The following is a 25,578-nucleotide window of genomic DNA, read 5'->3' on the forward strand; positions in this document are numbered from 1 at the left end:
CCTAGTTAATGAAAATCCTCAGACTGTTTCCAGTCATTCGACAGAGTCAGAATGGAATGAATGAAGCCCCAACCTAGCGGCGAGGATGAGAACTTTGCCGGCTGCCGAAGCCTGTCGCACTCCTCTTGGGTAATAATTAATGCTGGAATAAAAGATGACAGGGAAACAGGAGTACCAAGAGAAAAATACTGCCCTACCTCGGCTTTGTCCAGCACAGATCTCACCTGGCTTTGAACCACGGAACCGAGAGGGGAGAGGCCGGCGCGCTGCCGCCTGAGCCATGGAGCTTTTACCCTAGTTAATAAGGTGTCATTTTACACGCAGCTGAATATTCTTTGTGAACTTGTCGTATTAGTGCTGGTATTCTGCATTCAGATTGGCTCTTCACAATAAGTAATGAATGCTTGTGAGATGAAGACTAACAGCCGCACGGTGCGCGTGTCAGGGCAACTCGTGATGGCTGCACGTCACCACGTGCGTTATCTCATTGGTCTTAAAGAGAACGTACTGATCTAGAAGAAGAGACACGTCTGCCTGGCTGGCACAAACCTCTATGCAGGGATCACATTTTGGAAAATGTGTCACTACAGTTGATAATCTATTCACAACATGAACCATGCAAAATCCCTACATTTTATCTTTGCATACTTCCTTTTACGCCAGAATATGTACAACACCTCTCCCCTCAAAACCCGTCACTAACCTGAGAGTTGGGCTCCTCCATGGAGCCTGTACGGTTAGGTTCGGCTATGTCGTGATGATGACGTCGGAGGTCGTTGACCTTGTTGACGTCTACACCAAGCAAAAAAGGTTGACTCAGCATTAAAAACAAGCAGTGGCGTATGTATAATTTGGCGTACAAACGCTGTTACTCTACTACTAACGCAAAATGCGAACTTGAAGCGGTATCTGGACGAGACGAACATTAAGGTTGTAAATAATAAAGAATGAACTGGATTGCTCAGAGCTGGATGGCTTTATCTGGAAAAATGACATTTCTGTGTAGAGAAGAAAGTAGACTACCAGTCACTACTGATCTGTATTTAGGGCAGTCGCCCAGGTGACAGATTCCCTATCTGTTGTTTTCCTAGCCTTTGCTTAAATTAGTACAAGGAAATTAGAATTTTATTGAACATCTCCCTTGGTAAGTTATTCCACTCCCTACTTCCCCTTCCTCTAAACGAATATCTGCCCTAATTTGTCCTCTTGGATTCCAACTTTATCTTCGTATTGTGATCTTTTCTACTTTTAAAGACACCGCTCAAACTTATTCGTCTACTGATGTCCTTCCACGCCATCTCTTCACTGACAGCTCGGAACATAGACTTAATGGAATAAGGAAGCCAGTGTTGACTCAGAATCTTTAATCAAAGAGAGTTATTCGAAATACCAACACTCTAGGAGACTTTAATGCAAGGTCTCTCAAACAACCAAAATCTCACGCCTGCAAACCGAGGCGCAGAGGTTCTGTGCACCGTGCATCGGGGCGATTCGGTTAATCTCGGCTAAGCTCGCCTCAACTCTGCTCGGATTAAGGAGCTCTGTTGAGCAAGTGAGGAAGGAGGGAAACAGGCGGAGCGAGGGAGACAGGAGTAGGGAAAGACAGAGAGACAACGCTGTTGCTCAAACTCGAGGAGTAGAGGTCTGCAGTCAGGTCATCCTAGCCAGGTCGTCTTTTGCACCTTGCGCCACGCAATGCACGGTGTATGCCCTCTTTGAGGCCCTGGATTAGAGCTACGAAATATTGTTCTGGACTGGTTAGGTCCTGCTAGTGACAAGACCATGGGAAGAAAGAAAATTGTGGTATTATTTACTTTCAGGCTCTTTCATTTTTAATTCCTCTTTGTAAGTAAGAATACCTTTTGGGGCGAGCGGGTTGGTCCCTGACAAGCATCGAGGAAAGACCTTTCCTCTCTGCTGCTTCAGGTCTCGTAAAACATTATTTTTCTACGATTGCAACATCCGAACCAAATACCAAAACGCCACCGAAATATATTACATATTGTCAAGCTATTGTATTATCGACTCTTAACAACAATGCATTGTAAAGGCTTCCGGCGGCGAACGGAATTATTACATATTGATTTCTTCGCGTTGCTGTACCAATTTGAATATCAGTATAAAATATTATATGCTATTTCATACAAAATAATAATAAAAATGCAGGTATGCATTTATATGAACGTATGTAAAGGTTCTGCCCGTATGCCGTATATATATGCATTTATATGCACTATAAATCTTAGCCTTTCGATTTCAAATGGTATGAATCGCCTTTAATTCTTACGGGGTCTGGCCCATGGCTAAATGGTTAGCATGCTGGCCATTAGTCACAGGGGTCCCGGGTTCGATTCTCAGCAGGGTCGGTCATTTTAACCATAATTGATTAATTCCGCTGGCACGGGTGTATGTGTCGTCTCTCATCATCATTTCATCCTCATCAAGACGCGCGGGTCACCTACGGGAGTCGTATCAAAAGACCTACATCTGGCGAGCCGAACTTGTTCTCAGATACTCCCGGCACTAAAAGCCAAACACCGTTTCATTTCATCTCTTATGGGCATATTATATCTTGAAACTAACAAATATGCCAAAATCCGCCCTCTGGTAGTGAGGATACGGCAGGCTCAGTGAGAAGATGTGATGCCATATCAGTGTGTTCTTGTAATGTACATGAAAGCTGTACCAGTTTAACTAAACCTGCTATCCAGGGTCTACGATCTTGTTATGACAAGATAATCCAATAAGAGTGGAGAAGTGGAGTTTCTAGCGCCACAATATCGCGTCCCGCCCCGTTATGGTCGTCTTTGATGCCATTTACACTGTCTGCGAACAATGGGCGTTGTACGATCTATGATTACCACTCCCTAGGAGGCATTAAAGCTCTTTATAAAGTCCGTGCCAAGAGATTTCTTGGAATTAAATTCAGGCGTACAGTATTTAAGTTGATAAGTACTATGTAACTCTCCTTATATATAGATAGAGAGATAGAGTTGGTTTGCTTTCCACGATTTCTTTCACGTCGCACCGACACATATAATCTTATGGCGACGATGGGGCAGGAAAGGGCTAGGAGTAAGGAGTAAGCGACCGTGGCCTTAAATAAGGTACAGACATTTGCCTGGTGTGAAAATGGGAAACCATGGAAAACCATCTTCAGGACTGCTGACAGTGGGGTTCGAACCCAGTATCTCCAGAATGCAATGGGACAGATTCGCGACCTAGACCACCCTCACTCCATGTGGACACTGTGGACAGGTTTGGAACAGAATCCAATCGTTTGGCAGCGAGAGATATCGAATTATTGCATATTGAATTTTCACGACCGCATTGTAGAGCAAGTCCGCCTCTGTGGTGTAGTGGTTAGTGTGATTAGCTGCCACCCCCGGAGGCCCGGGTTCGATTCCCGGCTCTGCCACGAAATTTGAAAAGTGGCATGAGGGCTGGAACGGGGTCCACTCAGCCTCGGGAGGTCAACTGAGTAGAGGTGGGTTCGATTCCCACCTCAGCCATCCTGGAAGTGATTTTCCGTGGTTTCCCACTTCTCCTCCAGGCGAATGCCGGGATGGTACCTAACATAAGGCCACGGCCGCTTCCTTCCCTCTTCCTTGCCTATCCCTTCCAATCTTCCCATCCCTCCACAAGGCCCCTGTTCAGCACAGCAGGTGAGGCCGCCTGGGCGAGGTACTGGTCATTCTCCCCAGTTGTATACCCGACCAAGAGTCTGAAGCTCCAGGACACTGCCCTTGAGGCGGTAGAGGTGGGATCCCTCGCTGTGTCCGAGGGAAAAACCGACCCTGGAGGGTAAACAGATGATGATGATGATGATTGTAGAGCAACCGACGCGAAATCGGTAGGTTGTGAGTTCGGATCCCACTGGTGTCCGGCTGGCCATTTTTATTCTGTACTTAACATCTCTTCAACACGTACTACATGTACGTAACACGACCTAATACGTTGAAAGTCTGTTTCGATTACAATGCAGTCGTGAAAATTCAATGTTCATTGGCATGTCCCACAACAGGCGACTTAAACGCACTCTACAGTGTGCTGGCAGCAGTGCCAGACCTGTTGCTCAGATCCTTTCAAATAGAACAAAGATGGCCTGGGCCACCATAGCTCAATTGGTAGAGCAACCGACGCGAAATCGGGAGGTTGTGGGTTCGGATCTCACTGGTGTCCGGCTGGCCATTTTTGTTCTGTACTTAACATCTCTTCAACACGTACTACATGTACGTAACACGACCTAATACGTTGAAAGTCAGTTTCGATATCGAATTATTCTTTTGTTTTTATTTATGATTATGGCTAATCCTCTAATTGTTCACATTGTTTCTGACCAACCTATACATTAAGAAATTCCGAATAGAAATAAACTCCAGTTCGTGTGAAGAGATGAAGATGATGGCAATGGATAGACCCCCCCCCCCCATGGGTGGGGGACGCAGACGAAGAATTCACCCACGGTATCCCCTGCCCGTCGTAAGAGGCGACTAAAAAGGGCAACCAAGGGTCGATCAAATTAGAACCATGAAGCTACTTGTGATTAGTACCACCACGTGGGGAAGACTATGGGTCGCTTTTACTTGCGCGCAGTATCACTATGTCGGGTACCAAATAGGTTTGTGATTAGTAGCACTATATGAGCGACACCATGGGATGAGGGAACCCACTATATGAGGAACATTACGGCATAGTACGAGTCTCTGTGGTTAGTGCCCTTATGTGATGAAGACCATAGGTTTGGGTTGCCTGTAAATGGTGCCGCAATGTGCAACAGCGTAGGTCTGTACTACATGTGCGAATTTCCATTACCTGTGAATAGTACCATAATATGTATAACACCGCGAGCCTACGCTACTCATGATTAGTATCGCAACATGACAAATACCATGGTTCTACTTTCCTATCCATAAGCACCATTGTGAGGCGCCGCTGACTTAGATTTTGGACCCCTTTCGTCTACAAGTATCATCGATTCAGTATCGTGCTATAGAAGCAGTCCCTTGGTCAGTATTACTATTGTTCTGCGCCAGCTTCTGTACATGTGAGGCGCTGTGGGTCGGTTCCACTGATTGTTTTAAATTCATATCCATCCGTTCATTCTTCATCCTCACGTTTTGAATTGTGGCAAAGGATGTTTTTGGGCTTTTAATCTGTCATTTCATTTCGTCTCATTTCGTACCATTAGGAGACGATGACATAGATGTTAGGTCCCTTTAAACAACAAGTATCATCATCATCAGCAGCAATGGATAGATAATGTTGGTTGAAGCGACATTGTATATGTTTCAGTAAATAATGGTGATGATGATTGTCTAAAGTGATCCATCTTGTTTTCGAGTACTGCTCCATAATTGATTTCTTATATCCAATACACCGGGCGAGTTGGTCATGCGGTTAGGGGCACGCAGCTCTGAGTTTGCATCTGGGAGATTGTAGGTTCAAACCTCACTGTTGGCATCGCTGAAGATGGTTTTCCGTTGATTCCCATTTTCACACAAGGCAAATGCTGGAGCTGTACCTTAATTAAGGCCACGGCTGCTTCTTTCCCACTCCTAGACCTTTCCTATCCTATCGTCGCCGTAAGGCCTTTCTTCGTCGGTGCGACGTGAGGCAAATAGTAAAAAAAAATCGAATACATGACAAGATTAATAATATCTGCCGCTTAGAGCTTTCGTAATTGTATAGAACTTTGACTAACCTGATGTTACATCTCACGCGCGGTAAAGAAGCAGCTTGTGAAGAGTATTGATCCCGCCGTCCGTTTAAACAACTGTCTGTAATGTCATGGCCGACTGTCACATCAAAGATACCCTTAACCTTTTCCACAGCACGCTTTATAAACATTTAAATGTGAAACTTGATTCTTTAATGTTCTCTCCGGGGAAATGATTTTTCGTTTCACAACCTGCAAACGTTGTAGTAGGTTTAAAATTAGCGCAGTTGGAATGCGGATCAGATAACCCTTCCTCACAGTTTCTATGATGTATTTTCGCCTGATATTACAACATTGTCTACATCGCTATCAACGGCCTCACACCGCAGGGTTCCGCGGTTCAAATGCCATGTGAGATTTGTGCTGGACAAAGCGGAGGCGGGACAGGTTTTTCTCCGGGTCCTCCGGTTTTCCCTGTCATCTTTCATTCCAACAACACTCTCCAATCTCATTTCATTTCATCTGTCAGTCATTAATCATTGCCCCAGAGGAGTGCGACAGGCTTCGGCTTCGGGCACAATTTTTATCTTCGCCGCTAGATACGGGCTTCATTCATTCCATTCCTGGCCCGGTCGAATAACTGGAAACAGGCTGTGGATTTTCATTTTCTACATCGCTGTATTATTTGCATTTTCAAATCACACACTATTTTCATGTCGAACCAAATTGAGTCAATAAAACGATCAGTTGCATTATTACTCTGTTTGTAAACATATCTAATGCTAAAAACATTCAAGCTCTTTAGACTTCTATCTTGAAATGACCAGGGTTTCGCCCCAGTGTAGCAGTGGGCTCATCTGTTGGATTGCTACACCCTTCCAAGGCGCTGATGGCTAGTGCGCCCGGTCGGTAGATGCAGAGTGGGTCTCGGCCTATAAATGGCCACGGCTGGTCAATGGTCCAACAGCTCTGCACTCTGACCAGACAACCGAGCAGAGGAGGGGTGGCCACGGCTCTACCGTGGCTCTACGCCTCTGTATTCGGGAGACGGGACAGGGCTGGATCTCACGGGTGGCCCCTACCGTCGGCTGTCCTGAGAATGGTTCTCCGTGATTTCCCATTCTCCTGAACTAAGGCGAATGCCGGGACAATTCCTATTATTACAGGCCACGACCGCCAACCCCCTCACCTTCTCCGAGCATCTCCTTCATAGTAACAAATCTCGCGGCCTGAGAGACGGCGTCACCGTCTAAGAGGCCCGCCTCCCCCTTCAGGGGAGGAATGAAAACATTTTAGTAAATACGTCGTGTGCCGTTGAGAGACTACTACAAATCTCCTATGTAGGACGGTGCTCGAGGGGAATCATCAGAGGCGTAATAATAGGGCCTGAGGACCCTGCAATGCAGACGGGCCTCACAGACTCCTCGCAAAAAAATGAATATATATCTGTACAGAAGTGGTTTGGGCGGTTTTGTAGAATCAGCTGTTCTGTGTCAGAACAACTGTAAACAAAACTTGCCTTTGCCGTCTTTCGCAACACAGCGATACGTTCCCGCACCAGATTATCGAAAAATAATTACAGCAATGAAAACTAATATCAGAATGTATTTTAGTTAGAAAATGATACTTTGTTGATTCGTTTATTACGTGAGATCTTATTATGCAGAAATTTTTCTGAGCATGTAAGTTTTCGATATCAATATCTAATGCCAATAAGAAGTTGGCGTAGCAGCAATTAGACAACTCAGTTTTAAACGAGCTCTCTCTGCGCGAATTAATGATTAGGCTCATCATTAGTGCATCTGGTGTTTTTCATACTTTATTTGAGCAGTTTTTGGTTAAATTTTGCTCTTTTATTCGGGGAGGGGTGGTAATCGATAAAATTATTATAATCGATACTTCGATATCAGTTACAGAGCTTAGTTCTGTAGTTACTGAAAATTAAACCAATTAAAGTTAAGTGCGAACATCTAACTGGTGCATGGATGACAGTTCAAGAGCACAGTCGTTAAACCACGAAGGCTGACAAATTAAACATTTTAAAATTATCCCACGATAACGAATAATCCTTATACATTGCATTATTACATTGCTGCAATTAAATTTATGTTACTTATTTATAGGTTTGTACATTTTATTTGAGGGAGGGCACGAATTTTTATTTTGACAGGTGGGCCCATGTCCATTCATTACTCCCCTGCGAAGCATGTTCCTCGACTTGTATAAATGTCTGCCTTTGTCCTTTATATCAAACATTAAGCTTCAAAAAGGGATCTATAATTTAATTTAATTTCATCGATCGCAAATGTTAAAAACTCTTAGTCCTTTTCAATCGTGAAGTTACCTTTCACATTCCCTACTCTATATACATCATCTATGTCCACCTCACTAAAATTTATCTTAATTTTGTTTTGTATCACTTCTACCACTTTATGTACTACTTCAACCTTTCTTTGTTTGTCTCTTTCCGGCACACCGTAAAGAAAAATGTTTCTCCATCTGAGTTCTTGATTAATCCTGATTTTTGATCACTTTACTTGGATAAGTTCCTCCTCCAAATCCCTGACTTTGGTCTTCAGTCTATCTAGTTCATCCATGTTTTGAGCCACATTCAACTGTTTTAGGTCTTTATTTCCTTAGATTGCTCGCTAATCAAATCCCTTCTTTGCTCGTCCTGGCATGCTTCCTTGGCCACATCTTTCATCATTTCGAATTCTTCCCAACCAATTACACCCAGTTACACCAAGTTGCTGTCCATTTTTCTTCCCTCCTACCAAGCTTTTGCATTTCACTCGTGCATTCCATCCTCCCATACCTGCCCTATACTGACCTAGTGTATTACCCATATTCAGCACTCTCACACAGCACATCCACTGTATCGACCAAGACTAAAATTACCACCGTTTCGCCCCACTGTAGCAGTGGGCTCATCTAATGCTGGGAGGGTTAAAAGCTAGGAAGAGAATCCGAAACAGATGGATTATTTCAAATACATAGGGTGTGCATTTTCAAACGATGGATGTAAAGTACAGTAAGTGAAATTGAGACGAGGTGGAGTATAGCGGAGTTGCGAACAATGGTATTCAGCAACAAAACTGTAAGGAAGAAAATGAAATTAAATGGCTTTTAGTGCCGGGAATGTCCGAGAGCAAGTTCGGCTCGCCAGGCGCACATCTTTTGAACTGACTCCCTTAGGCGACCTGCGCATCGTGATGAAAACGAAAGATGATGGGACTCCTGTGACCAAAGACCAGCACGCTAGCCATTTAGCCATGGAGCCGGACAGGAAGAAATATATGATAAGCGCAAACAAGCAAAAGTCACTCATTACAAGGTGTATCATACTCAGAGTTGGGAAGTAAATGAGTAAATGTAATTCCATTAAATTTCTTTTTAGTAATTTTTACTCGCAATTGTTATTTTTCAAACAAATGTAACTTTGACTCGTAAGTTACTTCTGGGGAGCCTCCGTAGCTCAGACGGCAGCGTGTTGGCCTCTCACCGCTGGATACCGTGGTTCAAATCCCGGTCACTCCATGCGAGATTTGTGCTGGACAAAGCGAGGCGGGACAGGTTTTTCTCCGGGTACTGCGGTTTTCCCTGTCATATTTCATTCCAGCAACACTCTCCATTCTCATTTCATAGCATGTATAAGTCATTAATAAATCACCTTGGGGGTGGCGACCCCATCGTACTAATAGCCTATATCCGCTTCATTCATTTCATCCCTGACCCGGTAGTGATGGAAAACAGGTTATAGGTTTTCATTCATACATTTTCAAGTTACTTTTGGGAATAAAATAGTAATCGTACATTCTAGTCATCGATATACAAGGTCTCTCATATAAACCTACATCGTCCATCGGCGTTTCTACTCTCAGAGACCTAAGCAGCTGTACGGGAAGCGCGCAGAGGAGCGTGAACGTGGTTCGACGTAGCATCAATAGCCAGTCTGAATCTCGGCTGTTAACGTTGCGATACACTGCAACACCGTATCAGTACGGTACTTGTCGGCTCGACGGGGACGCAGTGCATTTGTTCAGGAATTTCATGGTGAAGTGCCATCTTCATGAGCACAGGTTTTCGTAATTGTAAATAAATTTCAATGTACTGGCTCATTGCACAGTTTACATAATCTTGTACTGCCTGTTTGAAAATGGAACCGGAATAAACATGTGACGAGTAAGGGATTAAGGAATATCCATTCTCTGTTTGAAAAAAAATATTTTGAATTAGTTATAATGAAAATAGTGAAAAAAAAGATTATGAAATAAACATTGCTTGGGAGAAAATATTTTTAAAGTTATTTTAGTCTCTTTTAGTGATGAAAATCACTGTTTCTATGCCAGAATAGATAGCCGATTAATTTGTAGTGAAAATATTTGAAGAACAGCTGTTCACTACATTGCATCACATGCCAGAGGTCTGTGAAATCATTCATCCAGAAACCTCGTGACACCAACTTCCTCACGCAAGTCCATCCGTCACTCTGACTAATTACACCGCCAAGTTTGCCTGTGCCCTTTAGATATGATAGCTTACGTCTGCTCAGAATGGATCTTAATCAGTTTCACAAGGGAGGGAACTTGAGAACAACTTGTGTCTGATTACTCATTCGGTCGTCACCACTGAATGTCTCTGATAGTTATATAAGCAGTGAGAAATGCATCATTTTCATTTGTACATTCAGCATGTTGTAGCGTTTATAGATTTGTAACTTAGCGTTTGAGAACCTTGTCAAGAAAAACATAATTGAAACTATATACATCTATTATTATTATTATTATTATTATTATTATTATTATTATTATTATTATTATTATTATTATTATTATTACTATTATTATTATTATTATTATAACAACCTACTGTGCTCCAACAGAAATGAAATCTGCCATTACGTTAAATACTGAAGTATCGAAACGATTATAAAGATTACACACCAATAAACTAAGCAAGATACTATCTCATAAAATAACTACAGTAGGCCTACTTTTCAACCTAGCTCGATAGCTGCAGTCGCTTAAGTGCGGCTAGTATCCAGTATTCGGGAGATAGTGGGTTCAAACCTCCCTGTCGGCAGCCTTGAAGATGGTTTTCTGTAGTTTCCCATTTTCACACAAGACAAATGCTGCGGCTGTACAACAGTTAAGGCCACGGACGCTTCCTTCCCACTCCTAGCCCTTTCCTGTCCCATCGTCGCTATAAGACTATCTTCAGATTGGAAGCTCACAGTTGAGCGAACCTAACCGCACGTCCAGCTCACCCGGTGAAATATCTACACTGTTTGTAGGACCCCAATTACATAGCAGAGCAAACTCGTGGTATCCGAGTTTCAGTCAACATTTGTTTCCAAAACAAACATGAAAATCCACAGCCTCTTTCAGTCATTCGACCGGGTCAGGAATGGAATGAATGAAGCCCCGATCTTGCGGCGAGGATAGGAATTGTGCCGGCTGCCGAGGCCTCTCGCACTCCTCTCGGGCAATGATTAATGAATGACAGATGAAATGAAATGATTGTGGAGAGTGTTGCTGGAATTAGATATGACAGAGAAAACCGGTATACCCGGAGAAAAACCTGTCCTGCCTCCGCTTTGTCCAGCACAAATCACACATGGAGTGACCGGGATTTGAACCACGGAATCCATCGCTGATAGGCCGCCTGAGCCACGCAGTCTTCCAAAAGAAACATAAAATTCAAAAATAATTGTTAATTGAAAAATCGTTTGTTTCGCTTATATATTTCATGTGTGTATAAATTTCCTATTTTCAATGAATTTCGCATTATATATCGTATTGTGAACTCATTGAAAAATTGTTTACAGGCCGTGCAAGCCTTTATAAACATTTTATGTAATATCGTCCCACTAGTGAGAGATTCAAGTAGACCAAGTTATTCTAATTATCTGGAACTTCACGTCAGTTTAGTCGCCCTCCAATAGAAACGTAAAACTGTCAACCGTCAGACCTTAATGACGTATTCTAAATAAAGCCCACGTAATTTACTTCCCTCCGTTCCGTGACGAGTTCTGTTGTTGAAGATCATAAAAAATTGATCCGAGCCTACCATAAAGAAGAGAAGACCTCTGAATAGAAGTATAATTAAAATGTGGGTGGATGTTTTCTTCATATCGACGTGCCTTAGACTGCTCCTGCCAGATTACAAAGTATGCCACAACGTGTAGTTACTCGGACTCTCCCCACTGGGTTCCGTGGTTCATATCCCGGTTACTCCATGTGAGATTTGTGCTGGACGAAGCTGAGGCGGGACAGGTTTTTCTCCGGGTACTCCAGTTTTCCCTGTCATCTTTCATTCCAGCAACACTCTCCACTCTCATTTCATCTGCCAGTCATTAATCATTACCCCAGAGGAGTGCAACAGGCTTCGACAGCAGGCACAGTTCCTATCCTATCCATCTCTGACCCGGTCACTGACTGGAAAATGTAGGTTTTCATTTTCGTGTAGTTACATTAATAACTTTTCTATTTTCTGGCGTCAATTTAGTTTACATTGTCAAATGTTTCATTCATGCTATGATATGGCAATGCCGATGTGATTAACGTGCTATAGCTAAATTAAATATTTCGTTTCTCCAGAACTGACTAAAGTTGCTTCAAGATGAGAATTACGTTTCAAGTGGCTAAAGTCTCGTATGGAAACCATAATTTGCTGTGCCAGATCAAGCCACATATGTGAGTAAAGATGGTGCGATATTCCTTAAACAGCAGATGTTTTAAGTGATGTTATAGAGAAAGGATTTTGAGACGCTAATATGTTAGATTGCAAGTATTTGAACAAGGCGGAAGTATAATGTAGCTGTTCTGCAGTTATGCAGGTGAGTTGCATACATTTTAGGGGTTCTGATAGTTCAGATCACTAATATTTATGCAAACATCACTGCAGAACAGTTGTGCTGGTAGAAGACGCTTGCCCCTTATATGTATTTTCAAAAAATCACCAGCACACGTACTGTATGTGACACAAGGACCCTGAATTTTATAAAAACGCTAGTAGACGTAATGTTACAACTTGAAAAAGGTATTCGTATGCACAAATAAAAAAACTGCTTGGACTCATACTTTACGGAATGTACACATTTTATCCTGTTAGTGCCTAAAAGTCATTTGATGTACCACAGCTTACTGTACGCTGTGTTGCATTCTATATACGTAGGCAATTCAATACGTATCTGCAATTTTGTTCCAATCGTCTTTAGGTTGGCTCTACGGCGTTGTGTGCTCTTCAGCCACTAGACGGCACCGTTGTCTACGTCTGTGGTAGGTTTCAGCGTTAACAGATCAGTAAAGCTTGCGCTTTTCAGCAGTGCTCAAGAAATTCCTAAGAAGAAGAAGAAGAAGAAGAAGAAGAAGCTTGCGCTATTGCGACGTAAAAATGGCCACGCCACTCTCAGTTTGCACCAAGGAAGAACAGTGTTCTGTAATCCGGTTTTTGTGGTTTGAGGGTGTACCAGGAGCGGAAATTCATAGAACAGTCACTTGTTTCTTATTCAGGATCATATCATGGACTTGTTCAATATTGGCATCAGTTACGGCTGCAGATGGACGTCCGGATCTTTCCTCATCCTTCACGCCCATGCGACCGCTTTTTATTTGTTCAATCCATTGGTAAACACTTAGCTGTGTCAAGACATTGTCCCCGTATTGTACTGAAAGTCTTCTATGAATTTCGGCTCCTGGTACACCCTCAGACCAAAAAGCGGATTAGGGAAGGCTGTTCTTCCTTGCTGCGTACAGCGAGTGGCACGGCTAGATGTACGTCGCAACAGCGCAAGCTCTACTGATCTGATAACGCTGAAACCTAGCACAGACGTAGACAACGGTGCCATCTGGAGGCTGGTGAGCATACAACTCCATTGAGCCAACCTAAAGAGAATTAGAGCAAAATTGCAGATACTTATTGACTTGCACTCGTAGTTCCTGGGCACCTGAAATTAATCGCGGTTGAGAGGTTGGGAGTGGTGATAGTCTTGCAATCACCTCACTTCACCTTGATCCTCTATTCTCAGCGACCCTGTACCAGAGAACCGAACGAGTTCTTATTCGTAACGGTAAATCTTCAAACACCATTGTACTGAGCCAGGATCAAACCCGCTAACTTGGGCTCAAAAGACCAGCGCTTCTACCGTCTGAACTACTCAACCTGGCATTCTTATTCTTTATGTTATCATCCTTTCCGTTTATGTTGGGGGTACTGCATGAACACAGTAGGACTCGAAACAGGACGTACCCCTAATATCTATGCAAGCCCCATAGCTAAACTGCCGTGCGGGCAAGATAATTCTTAGTACTGGTTTGTAATCTGACCTGTGAGTACTATGAAATTCCTACTCCTAGTGAATAGCTTAGTGACTTAGATGCTGACTTCACACCTGAGGTTCGATTCTCAGTATATCGTTGGATAGGATTTCAATCTCACGCGACGTCCGTCCTTACACCCTCAGCCAAAATTTAAAATTAGTCACGTTTACTCCAGCGACCCCACAGCTGACTGTCATAAGCAGTGGAAAACTTTCTAGAATTATCACCAGTTATCACAGAAGAAAATGGAAGTTCGGTATTCATAAGGGTTATAAAGTGGTAAAATACCTGGCAAATCTCCAGCGTAATAGAATACCAGACAGTCGCTTCAGCAAATTGGTAAAATCCCCTCTGAAAAGCCACTGAAGCCTTTGAAGACTGCACAAGCCAAAGAAGGAAAGAATATTGACGTCATGAATTGGTCGAGTTCATAACAAGCGGAATCATTCCTGGAAAATATTTATTGTATTTTCCGTCTGCCAACCCCAGCGTGCCTACTCAAGACGTGCAAAGCTCGTTACCGGCTTGTAAGAGAGGTATTATGATTTCCTGAGACTTCTCTGATCCAAAATAAATTGACAGAACAACTATATTAGGAAGAGCAGACAGAAATAATCCCCCTTTACCTTCTCTCCGCGTGCTAGTCGTTATAAGAGCTAAGCCTTTGCTGTTCTAAGTCCTTTTAAATTCGCCACCCTCAAGAAGGATGGCTCGTTTATTTTATTAACTCTCGGATCGTATTATCGTGGACTATCATATCCAAGAAATATGTAAGGCTCTTGTTACCACATGAAACAGGAACTCTTCCCAGGTCCGCGAAGATTATGGAACTATTTTCAGTGATATGTTAAAATGTATTCACGGAAGAGCATGTTGAATTGTTGTTCTTCTTCTTCTTCTTCTTCTTCCTCTTCTTGCTCTGTACACACATACGTACATATATACATATCGAAGTTCATCCGCTGATATCTCAGGTCTTTATATGACAAACAGATTAATCATTTTCATAACGCACAGACCAAAAGCATTTTTGTATACTGTGAAGAGATATTTTCCCCCTATCTCGCGCCTGGTGCCATTTCTTGGTGAATGCAGTATCTTTGCATCGGACTCATTGCCTAGGTCAAAGCAAATATAGCTTCCACGGAAGTCTGAGTCTCATTTATGACTGTAGCAGTTTCGAAGCTGCTGCGGTATGGAAGGCCATTCAGATAGCAAATTGTGCGGCTGGATATTATGAAAGGTAATACTCACTGAGCTGTAATAGCAATTTCTAACCAAATGAGGAAAGTAACGGCAAACTATACCATTCTTCATCTTCATTAGTAGACCTCATTTTATTGTCGTCATCGGTTTTAGTGGTTGCCCTGAGGGAAATTCATCAAGGGAGTATTATTGGACCTTTATGTTTTCATATCTATATAAATGATATGAGTAAAGAAGTGGAATCATAGATAAGCCTTTTGAGGATGATGTTATTCTGTATAGAGTAATGAATAAGTTATAGGATTGTGAGCAATTGCAAAATCACCTCGATGATGTTGTGAGATGGACAGTACGCAATGGTATGATGATAAACGGAGTTAAAAGTCAGGTTGTGATTTTCACTAATAGGAAACGTCCTCTCAGTTTTAATTACTCCATTAATGGGGTGAAAGTTCCTTATGGGAATCATTGTAAGTATCTTCGTTGTTATTATAAGGAAAGATCTCCATTGGGGTACTCACATAAATGGGATTTTCCACCTCCGTAGCGTAACGGTTAGTGTTATTAGCTGCCGTCCTAGGGGGCCCGGGTTCGATTCCCGGTACTGCCAGAAATTTAAGAATGGCAGGAGGGCTGCTATGTGGTTGAAATAGTACATGCAGCTCACCTCCAATGGGGGTGTGCCTGAAAAGTGCTACGCCACCTCGGGACGAGGACACGAACTTGCATAAAGGGGATTGTAAATAAAGGGTACCGACCTCTGCACATGGTTATGAGAGTGTTTAGGGGTTATAGTAAGAGCATATAAGTGTCTGGTAAGACCCCTACTAGAGTATGGTCCCACTGTATGGGACCCTCACGAGGATTACTTGATTCAAGAACTGGAAAAATCCAAAGGAAATCACCTCGATTTCTGACAAAAGAGTATCGTTACAAAAATGTTGCAAAGTTTGGGCTGGGAAGACTGGGGAGAAAGGAGACGAGCTACTCGAGTAAACGGTATGTTCCGAGCTGTCAGTGGAGAGAAGGTATACGAACAAGTTTGAACGGTGTCCTTAAAAGCAGGAAAGTTCACAATATGAAGATAAAGTTGGAATTCAAGAAGACATATTGGGGCAAATATTCGTTTATGGGAAGGGGAGTTAGGGAGTGGATAACTTAACAAGCTAGACGTTCAATACATTTCAAATTTCCTTGCCATCATTTAAGAAAAGGCTAGGAAAACACAGATAGGGAATCTGCCCTAAATGCAGATCAGTATTGACTGATGATAGCCCTTGGTGGTGTAATTGGAGATCCAACCTAACAAACAGCAGCCCTTTTCTGACATATTTGACGACCCTGGCACTGGCATACAAGAGGCAAGCCTGACTGTCACCTTTATGTATAACTACCTACAGTGCCCGTCCTTCGTACGGATTAGTGAGCAAGGATTCAAGTAGTTAAATTTAGGTGGCCCGCAATTTCATATGTGTCTTACAGCATGCTCTTGCAGACTATATTCATAACTTTCTCATGAGAACCATGGTCGTCACACCGCGTCTCACAGTAAGATATTACGAAATATTTGACCATAAATAAAAAGGGGAGACTGTAAAGAATAATAATGAAAGTAATTGAATAAGACATGCGAATTCTAAGACTACGCAAATTAAAGTGTGAAATCTGTACTTAAAAACCTTCTGATCTGATTATATATATGAATAATAATTGAAATAAAAGTAATTGCATAAAATAAATTAATAAACGTCCGTAGTCTGGACGCCAGAGTTGACCAGAACGTATCCCTCAAATGTTAATAGAACATGATAATTATCTTTCTCAGCGCGTGTACATAATGCTGCGCACTGGTACATCTGCTTCAGGCCTTGCCTAACCTTCTGAAAACGACTAAATAGGTAGGAACTGCCCTTATGTTCATCAATAACTCCACTGATTCTAAACTAACAATATTCTTAATAATATCCGTGCATTAACACCTCATCAACACGCAAGTCTAATAGTACAATGTCGAGCTACTCGATATAGGAGTGCAAAAGGCGAGTTCCAGTACATCGAAATCAAAATTATCCCTTACGTGACTCGGGATTTCAAGATGTATCCTTACCAAATTTCAACTCAGTAGATTTCGAGCCTATCGGATACATACAAACAGACACCTTCTAATTTTATTAATGGTATAGGCGATTGGAACTATAGACGATATCTGCAATGTCACAAGAAAATTGATACGCTACCGAATAATTACATTTTATGTTTTATATCTTTCATATACAGTATTAATGTTGATTTAGGGGAGCAATTTTCTGACACCTTTGTAACGATTTATAGTGGTATACGTTCCAGAAGGTGTTCAGTTTCTTGATTTCATGGGCTCGGCTTTCTTTTACCTTGTGTATGCTCGCCTTGAATTTATTGCCAGCATTTTATGAGAATGTGGTTCGCAGGATATTTATGGCTGTACTGTTTTAGCCATTACTGTTGGCACGGCGTTTTATAGTCTTCAGCTTTTATTGTTCGCTATGTTCGTTCATTGTTAGTTGCGCTGATGCAGGGAAATTTTGTTTTGTTTGATATAATTGGAAGTTCGGTCCGTAGGGCATTTCTTTCGCGAATGCTCAAATTCGTGTACAAGCTCGTTTAGAGTTTACATTTCCATGTTCGCAGGTACTCAGTCGGAGGTACAAGAGCGATCAATCCAGCCGGGCACTCCGGGAACTTTATAGTTTAGCAACAACTGTGGTATGGCCCAAAATATTAAGATTATTATTATTATTATTATTATTATTATTATTATTATTATTATTATTATTATTATTATTATTATTATTATTATTATTATTATTATTATTATTATTAGTGAACTCGTGAGCATTCCTTATAAATAGGTCAGGTAATTCGTCGTGATATGCCTGTCGCAGTCACATATCTTTGCCTGCTCTTTTCAGTAGCTTTATGAACATTTAATACCGCTACATAATAACTGATTCATTCTCTGTGCTTCGACCATTCGGCCGTACTTGGATTTTAATATTTTCAAACGATCTTGCCCGACATAGCGCCACATACAATTGGCATCTCCCTCCTCGTTTTTCCCTTGTGACGGCCATTATTTTTTTAAATACTATTTATTCGGAGCGTCGACCTAAGAAGATCTTTTGCCCCTACTGTACTTTGCACCATACATTATGAACCTGCGTGTATTTGGAAATTACGGAAGTGTAATGTGTTGAATGTGAGGAGAGGAACATTAAGGACGACACAAACACCCAGTCCCCAGGCCAAGGATATTAATCACGTACAATTAAAAACCCCTGACCCGGCCGGGAATCGAATCCGGGGCCGCCGGGAGACAGGCGGACGCGTTGCCCATACACCGCGGGGCCGGACGAATTGCGGTGCATGCAAAATTACTTTTGCTACGTGTTTAACATCGAACTGACAACTGCAGGTTTGTCGTTGATAAGAGAGGAGAGGGCCAGTACTGGAAAGATGGCGGTTGAATACCGATTCGGGTAAATAGACTATCCATTTTTTCAAGCGTTTGTCTCTGCGTTTTATTAATGGTCATACAGAAGGCTGTTTGACTTGATACGTTCCCGTATGTAGAGTGTTTTCTGTTAGCAGCATGTAACTTATTAGGAACGTTCTGCCATCTGTTGAGTATATTCAGAAGCTGGGGAAGGTCAGGGAATCAAAGATTATCTTGCAGAGAATAGTATTCCTCCATCATCAAAGGAAAGTGTTAGTCGCTGGAAACTTGTTAAGTACAGTATCTATTACGGGTTAGGGTAAGCCTTCGCCTGCAATTATTAGAGTGATCATTTAAAGGTTTGATCTTGAAATTACCGAGCTCGATAGCTGCAGTCGCTTACGTGCGGCCAGTATCCAGTATTCGGGAGATAGTAGGTTCGAACCCCACTATCGGCAGCCCTGAAGATGGTTTTCCGTGGTTTCCCATTTTCACACCAGGCAAATGCTGGGGCTGTACCTTAATTAAGGCCACGGCCACTTCCTTCCCACTCCTAGCCCTTTCCTGTCCCATCGTCGCCATAAGACCTATCTGTGTCGGTGCGACGTAAAGCAACTAGCAAAAAAAGATCTTGAAATTAAATATATTTCTGTTAACTTTACAAGAAATCTAAGATTTTTCCTGTACTGTTAAGACGATTAGCAACATATTGGTACAAACTGCATTTTTAACTACTTCTGGTTTAAAGCTTGAGTGTTTGTGAAACATACATGTTAGCGTTTTGTATATGTAGATTAATGACGATGTGACAGCTGCCATGTTAAGAAGATGCTCGCCCAGCTGTGAAGCTGATATCTGGGACCATTAAATCCGTTCCAGTTTACTGGTCACCAACTCTCTGTGATGTTGCTCCTCCACATCTTAAGAGACAAAATAGCTTAATCGGAGAATATAAAAAGATTGTGTCCAACCCACAGTTACCAATCCATGCTGATATTTCAGATCATTTATGATATTACATCATCGAATAGCTTCAAGAAACCCACCAATATTAGCAGGATTGATTCACTCGGTAAAGAATCTCAAGATAGAACAGAAATGGAATGAATAATGGTCCACCAAGGCACTTCCACAATGGCAATCAGTCAAAGTCCCCTGTTAGTTACGGGCCCGATTAAACCGGATACGCACTAATCATGGACGTTGCCTTGGAAACCATCAGCTGCCTGCGACTGTGAGAATGGCAGTTAGGAAATCTACCACATCGCCTTTGAGTGTCATGTCAGATGTTGCCTAAGAGAGAGACAAGATTGTACTGATGAAGTGAACGGCTCAAGAACTTAGACTGTAATTTATAAAGGCTACTGGAAAGTGTCCATCATGAACTTGATTTTCTTTTCTTTGTTTATTCCCATTGTTTTGTGATTTATGTAAGTCATACACTAAATTAATAAATATTTCTTTCTTTCTTCTTTGGGCCGGTGACCTTAGATGTTAGGCCCCTTTAAACAACAAGCATCATCATCGTCATCATCATCATCATCATCATCATCATCATCATCCTTCTTTCGTAATCTGTTTACCCTCCAGGGTTGGTTTCTCCCTGGGACTCAGCGAGGGATCCCACCACTACCGCCTCAGGGGCAGTGTCCTGGAGAGTGAGACATTTGGTCGGGGGATACAACTGGGAAGGAAGACCAGTATCTCTCCCAGGCTGTCTCACCTGCTATGGTGAACAGGAGCCTTGTGGGGGATTGGAAGGGATAGGTAAGGAACGGGGAAGGCAGCGGTCGTGGCCTTAAGTCAGGTACCATCCCGGCATTTGCCTGGAGAAGAACATTTCCAGGATAGCTGAGGTGGGAATCCATCCCACCTCTACTCAGTTGACCTCCCGAGGCTGAGTAGACCGCGTTCTAGCCCTCGTACCACTATTCAAATTTCGTGGCAAAGCCGGGAATCGAACCTGGTCCTCCAGGGGTGGCAGCTAATCACACTAACCACTACACCACAGAGGCGATAAATAAATAAATAAATAAATAAATAAATAAATAAATAAATAAATAAATAAATAAATAAATAAATAAATAACAGTCTGAATCCTAACCAACGTGCTTGTGGGGTTGTTGAAATGTCCCTGTGGTTTGAATGTGGATCTATGTACGTTTTACGAGCAGATACTCTTCCTGACGCCAGCCCTAGGTGATTTATTCAAGTGTTATGTATTTCTGTGTTCGCTGGAAGGCCGGGATCAGTGACTCAAATAGGCAGAACGATGGAATTTTGAACCCAGGTTGGTCGGCTCTGACCAGGAAAAACTGATTGAGAATTGTGGCGAAATATTCACTAAAAAATCGTTTACAAGGAGGTACTAGGACATAAATGACATTTGCAACATGTGTTAAGCAACAGAATGTTGTGTGTAATAAAGAGGAAAAAATAAAAAATACAAAGACTAAAAAAATAGAAACAAAATGGTCAAAATTAACATTTTTTTAAAAATTGGGTCGATACTCGGACAGGGGGTCCATATCCCTTGGGTGGGAGGAAAGTCCAAATTCATACAGACGCTTCCGCATTCAGCAACTAATTTCAGGTTTGAACACAGTCAGCGAAACCGTAATATTTTTTTACAGGCCGTTGTCCCTGTCTTCAGTGGCAAACGAGCTCTTCTATTTATATATTTTATAATCGCCATTATTTTTCAATGATGATGAAAGTCATAATAGTGGTGATTTATGGGGATAACTACGTTAATTGTTATATTGGCTTTATTTTTATTTCAGTCACACAATCAATGAAGAACATGTTATTATATTGTAACTAGTAATTTTTTACGTATTATTCATGTATTTTCTTGAATAGTGAAAGAGTCAATAGCTGTTTTGTCAGAGAAGGCAATTGACAGGTATCGATCGGAAAGTACACCACACAATATTGATGATAGATTTGACGCGGTGAATTGGATACGAAATACAAACTGATGGATATATTTCTACTCAATGAACGTTGCTTGCTTGTCTTCCTTTATAAAGCAAAAGGTTAACCGTCAGACGTAACTGGCGTACTCTTGGATTCTAAATAAAGCTATAGATCTGCCTTCTTGTCCAAGTTCCGTGACAAGTCGTGCTGCCTGCGTTTGACGGCAAACGAATATCAAAGTCGAGCTGAGTCCAGAGTAAAGAGGAGAAGGAAATAGGATCATCACTAACGTTGAAGATCGCTAAGGAATATGAATGGTGTCGTTTATTTCAACTGCTAACAACACCGAGAGTGGTAGAACTTCCTAGTAATCTGTGATCGCTGAGAACAGAAGTGGCTTTAGTTCTTACGTTTGGCCATCTTAGAACTGGTATTCACCCCCGAGGTCCGGGTTTGATTCCCAACTCTGCCACGAAATTTGAAACGTGGTACGAGGGCTAGAACAAGGCCCACTCAGCCTAGGAAGGTCAGCTGAGTAGAGGGGAGTTCGATTTCCCCCCCCCCCCCCCAGCCATCCTCGAAGTTGTTTTCCGTGGTTTTACTCATCTTTTCCAGGAAAAAACCGGGATGGTGCCTAACTTAAGGCCACGGCCGCTTCCTCCCCTCTTCCTTTGCCTGTCCCTTCCAATCTTACCATCCCCTCACAAGGCCCCTGCTCAGCATAGCAGCTGAAGCCTCCTGGGCGAAGTACTGGTCCTCCTCCACAGTTGTATCTCCCGACCCAAAGTCTCACGCTCCAGGACACTGTCCTTGAGATGGTAGAGGTGGGATCCCTCGCTGAGTCCGAGGGAAAAACTAACCCTGGAGGTTAAACGGATTAAGAAAGAAAGAAAGAAAGAAAGAAAGAAAGAAAGAAAGAAAGAAAGAAAGAAAGAAATAGAACTGGTATTCTGTAGTTTGCCATTTCTTATCCTACCGAAAGCTGGGATGGTATCTGATAATTATACTACAACTACTAGTATTAATAATAATAAAAATAATAATAATAATAATAATAATAATAATAATAATAATAATAATAATAAAAATAGGATTAAACGAAGAACTACAGACCTCTACAGCAACAGATAAGTTTATTGATGCCGTACGTATGAGCCGGTTGAAATTCTATGATCCCATCTTTAGAATGGACAATAATAGATTTACTAAAATCTGTTAACTGTAATCACTTTAAAGAAGGTCAAGATCAACTGGTTGTAAAATATTTAGCAGAATTTGCAAGAAGTTAACGCTAGAGACGACACCATAATAATCGTAAAGGCTTTGGAATTTGTTTTCAAATCACACATTCGTGAGAAAAGCTAAAAGGACCACTGGAAAACAGCAGACAGAAGATCGAAAAAAAAAAACCACCACAGCGAATTCATTAAGACATTTTGGAAGAAGAAGAAGAAGAAGGAGAAGAAGAAGGGGAGTCATCAGACCAAGCTCATAATTTCAAATGCGCTCTTTAATTGGACATAAAGAGGAAAGAATATTAATAACAATAACAATAGTCGCTTATGAGTCAACATAGAGACCTTCGGTACTGAGAATTCTGAGTCCGATTTCCTGCTGAAACGGGAATTTTAATCGTGACAGATTAATTTCTCTGACCAGGAGACTGGGTGTAGTGTTACGAAAATATTCCTAATATTAGGCTGGGAAGATTTAGGGAATAAGGAGATGAGCTACTCGACTAAGCGGTACCCTATATTTCGAATTGTCAGTGGAGAGGTGGCGTGCAATTATATTAGTACATGAATAAAATTAAATGTGGTTTTTAAATGTATGAAAGATTACAGTATGGAGGTAAAGTTGGAATACGAGAGGACAAATTGGAGCAAATATTCGTTTATAGAAAGAGGAATATTTTACCAAGGGGGATGTTCCAACTTATTTGAAATCATTTGAGAAAAGACCAGGTAAACAGCTGACAGGGAATCTGCCACCTAGGCGATAGGCTAAATGCAGATCAGTGGGACATGAAATTTAATATCCTAAACCATGGCTGCTAGTGTTCTGGAAAGTAGGATGTTTGACTTACGAATCGCGAAGTTTAGATGGAAATACACGCAAAAATAAAACTCTTATTTCATAATATTTTTACAAAAATTGTCGTATTTCGTGAAAATATCGACATTTCTTCACATTTTGTGAGACTTGCAAACATCCGGGCGAGTTAGCCGTGCGGTTAGGGCCGCGCAGCTGTGAGCTTGCATCTGGGAGATAGTGGGTTCGAGCCCCACTGTCGGCAGCCCTGAGGATGGTTTTCCGTTCTCTCACACTTTCATGCCAAGCAAATGCTGGTACTGTACCTTAAATAAGGCCATGGCCGTTTCCTTTCCACTCCTAGGCCTTTCCTATCCCATCGTCGCCATAAGACCTATCTGTGTCGGAAGACTTACAAACTTCCCCTCCGTTAGTATTTCCATTAACAATTATTTGCTCCTTTATTTTCCTACATAAATAGATAATTACGTGATGGAAACTGGAATATTTTAATGAATATAATGTTATGTTTGTTGTGATTTGTATTCATTTGTGTGCAGTTGGATAGTTTTGTCTCTCAATCAAGTAATTGTGCTCAACTTGCACAGGAGAAATTTTGCTTTCCACGAACTTCGAATTGAGGCTTGACTGAAGTATTAGAAGGGATCAATTTTTTGTCTCGTTATTATAATGAAGCAGTTCTTTCATCTTAACCTTTCCATTGTTCCCGAAAACCAAAATTGGAACGAGAAGGCTCTAATTTTTAATAACAACGCTGAAGAGATTAGAGTGTGTAAGATTCTAGATCATGTAACCTAGACATCTTATAAGCCTAGATGGAGCGATGGTTTCGAATAACAAAAGCGCTAGTATTTTTATCCTGGTACCATACATAAAAACCTCCACGTAAGCATTCACAGTAGCTAATTAGGCATGAATTGTGTGGAGTCAGCAATAGTACAACACATTATCAATTAAGGCAGTTCGCAGTGTCAGCAATCGATATCGAATTCTTTCACAAATAGTCAGTTGAATGACGCGAATGGACGCACGGTTTGATTCACAGAATTCGAGGTCGGAGTCGTTGTTCATTGAGCTGTTCACTGTTCGGAAATGTAGCTACCGCGAATGGGGTGCTGTACTTCACAGAAGTAGAGATTCATAACACTTGTTATTGAATGGCTGTAACAGTGGGATAGATCAGCGAAATGAACTGGGAAATACCAACAACAAGTTACAATAATACAGTGCAGATTTTTATTTTGCTATGTGTACGTTCGTGCATTACACTGAGTGGCCAAAAGTCGTTGGAAACTGTGCCGTGCAAGACCCCTGAGCGTTGCGGCCAGCTGCGGCGTAGCTGATCAGTCTGTCACAGACACCGGTGTCGAAAAGATGGCAACACGTCATGAGTTAACCAACTCCGAACGTGGGAAGATCATCGGCGCACGGCACAAGGGTCATAACATGATTTATGAATCAGGCGAAGAACTGTGAAATCCTTACACTGGAGTATCATCAATCACTACTGATCTGCATTTATCAGATTAAGAACTATTGTCAACCTTCAAACATTTGAGGAGTTTATTGTGTACATAGTTATTATGAAGAATCAAAGGCATTTTCTCAGCATCTGCTACTACTTTCAGTACATTCGTTTCTTCTTTCGCAGTTTCAAAATTCTTTGTCATTATTGCTATATCATTCGCGAAAGCTAAGCAGTCGATTTCCACTCTGTTCTTCTTCGTTCCAATCTTAAATTTCTGAACAAGTAATTATTATTATTATTATTATTATTATTATTATTATTATTATTATTATTATTATTATTATTATTTACTATTATTATTATTATTAATAATAATATATTTAGGATCGTTTCAAGCTCCTATGGGTTACGATTACACAACTCCCTTGACTGTTGATATTCTCTCTTTTTACGCCAATACTCCTTCATTCTCGGCCTCGCT

This window comes from Anabrus simplex, chromosome 3, assembly GCF_040414725.1.
Source record: "Anabrus simplex isolate iqAnaSimp1 chromosome 3, ASM4041472v1, whole genome shotgun sequence".
Classification (NCBI taxonomy): domain Eukaryota; kingdom Metazoa; phylum Arthropoda; class Insecta; order Orthoptera; family Tettigoniidae; genus Anabrus; species Anabrus simplex.